This window comes from Elaeis guineensis, chromosome 7 (genome assembly GCF_000442705.2).
Source record: "Elaeis guineensis isolate ETL-2024a chromosome 7, EG11, whole genome shotgun sequence".
Lineage (NCBI taxonomy): Eukaryota > Viridiplantae > Streptophyta > Magnoliopsida > Arecales > Arecaceae > Elaeis > Elaeis guineensis.
Window position 1 is genome coordinate 45,256,044 of NC_025999.2, and position 2,471 is coordinate 45,258,514.

A 2,471-nucleotide genomic window follows, 5' to 3' on the forward strand; every position below is an offset into this window, starting at 1 on the left:
TTTGGGACAGTTCATCTACCTTTTGATGGATATCTATGGCATTTCCTACTTCATATATTCCACCTCTTTTTGAGTTTAACATGGGTTTATCTCTAATAGAGGCAGACATATGATGTAATGAATTTTCACTTAAAATTTCAAACAGTTGCCATGCCTCATCCTCACTTTTCAGCATAAATGTCCCACCGCATGATGCATCGACCATTTGTCGATGTCTTTCAGAGAGCCCATCATAAAAATATTGGATTAACTGCCACTTGGGTACAGCATGGTGGGGACATTTTCTAATAAGGTCTTTTAATCTCTCCCATGTTTCATGAAACATTTCTCCATCTAATTGGGAAAAACTAGTTATGGCTTTCCTTATTTGATTAGTTTTTCCTATGGGAAAATATTTCTTGAGAAACTCTCCTTGCAGCTGGTCCCAGGTTGATATAGTCATGGAATCCAAAGTATGTAGCCAGTATTTGGCTTTGTCCTTAAGTGAAAAAGGGAATAATTTCAACCTAAGAGCATCATCGGAGAAGTTGTGAATTTTGACAGTTGAGCATATCTCAAGAAATTCTTCAAGATGTTTATAAGGGTCTTCATTACTAAGTCCATAAAATGAAGGTAACATTTGGATTATACTGGACTTAATTTCATATTGAGTGGCCTCCACAGGGGGTACTTGAATACAAGGAGAGTAGGTATATGTGGAAGGAGTAAAGTACTCCTTCAATTGCTTGGGTGGATCATTCTCCTGATTTCGGTCCATCTTTTTATGTCTGTTGGCTCGAAAGGTTCTTTCTATTTCTGGATCAAAAGGTTGGATTTCTGGTCGTAACGATCTACGGCCAAGCATACACCTTACAATTATACTGTAGAGCACACACAGAAATATATTTTTTTTTTTTTATAATATATATTTTTATAATAAAGTGAGAAAAGAATGAAGAAAATCTAAAGAGAAGAACCTAAGAATCTTAAATCTATGAAAAGGGAGAAATTAATTAATGTTTAGATGTTAATTGCAATCAACTTAAACAATCATAGACTCTCTATCCTAAGGTTAACTTAGATCTAGACAGCTCCTAACTTTCAAGATTGCTTTTGAGCACTCCAAGCTCAAGACTGACTAACTGACTCGGCCAGGTAAGCGTAAGATGTGGGAGGTTCCCTGCTCGTTGCTTTCCTTAGACACCAACTAAGTTGGCCAGGTCAGTCAACGGAACCAATTGAAAACCACTTTCTTTAACCACTTGCCTTAGACACCGAGCAATTAACCAATCCGCACTCGGTTCAACTCTAGAGCTTTCTTATCCTATTGAGCTCGAAATTCCTAGAGTTGACGTCTAGTTGATTTTAAATTAAGGTCTAGGTTATGCAAATGCAAGGGAGTGATTTGTGGGCCAAGGAAGGGTGATCAAATCCCCACCTTATCTGGTTAATGGGTTATTGCCCTTAAGATCAATTATGGAGATGCAATGCAAAGAAACAAGGTGTCCAATCAGGTTAGAAATTTTTATATTTGAGGTTACGCTATTTTAGTTAAGTGTTATGAAATGTCAGTGGTTTTTTTTTTTTTTTATATAATTTTATCTTGTTGTATTTTTTTTTAATTTTTTTTTTAGTTTTGCAAGAAAATAAATTTAAGTGATTAAGTCTAAAAAGCAATAAATTACTGGGCTATGAAAAGTAGCAAATTATTCTAAGCAGAAAAATTTCTAAGATTAAAAAGTAGTAAAATATTTATGCAAGATAATTATGTAATTATGCAAATAAGATTATCTAGTTAGAAAGCACTGAAAAAAATTAGAGCGAGAAATAGAAACTGAAAAGCATTTATTTTTTTTAAAAATTTTTTTAAAAAAAGTAATTTTTTTTTTTTTTTAATTCAACCGTGCCAAGATCCCCGGCAATGGCGCCAAAATTTGATGCGTAGTCGTTGATAGCACCAAAAATAACTCTACTCACTACGTAGGTAGGATGAGTCGAGATCGTATCCTCAGGGACCTTGGGCTAAGTTGAAATTGCAAGGTAAAAGAAAGAAGCGTTGTTTTTGATTTAGAAAATAAATTATCGTAAAATTGAGGTAATTAAAAAATAAAGAGCTCGGGAGTTTTGAATTAATTTGCACTAGCAGAGTTGTATTTCTTTTTTAACTAAATAGATGTGATTAATCCTAGGAAAAATACCTGTCTTTCCTCGGTACGCTCCGTACCCATAGATCACGGCGCATCTCGGAAAGACTAGGTACACAACTCTTCTTTCCTCGGCACGCCCCGTATCCGTAGATCACGACGCGTCTCCAGAAAGTAAAAGTTGTTCCTAATATTAATCTAACAAGAAAGCATAAATAAAAGCATATGATAGGGAGCAAATAAAGAACTCATGACAATTTAAATAAAAAGCATAATCTTTATTGCATATAAAGAAATACAGAAAAGTTTAGAACAATAAACCATCTCTGTGTCGTTACAAAATTTCTT

At 34.4% G+C, this 2,471-nt stretch overlaps 1 non-coding gene across 1 annotated transcript; it reads left to right on the plus strand.

Annotated features, from left to right (window-relative positions):
* Positions 1–264: 264 nt before the first annotated feature.
* Positions 265–370, plus strand: LOC140859593 (small nucleolar RNA R71). Its single transcript, XR_012143131.1, has one exon. It is a non-coding gene; the product is annotated as a small nucleolar RNA R71 (small nucleolar RNA).
* The last annotated feature ends 2,101 nt before the right edge of the window (positions 371–2,471 follow it).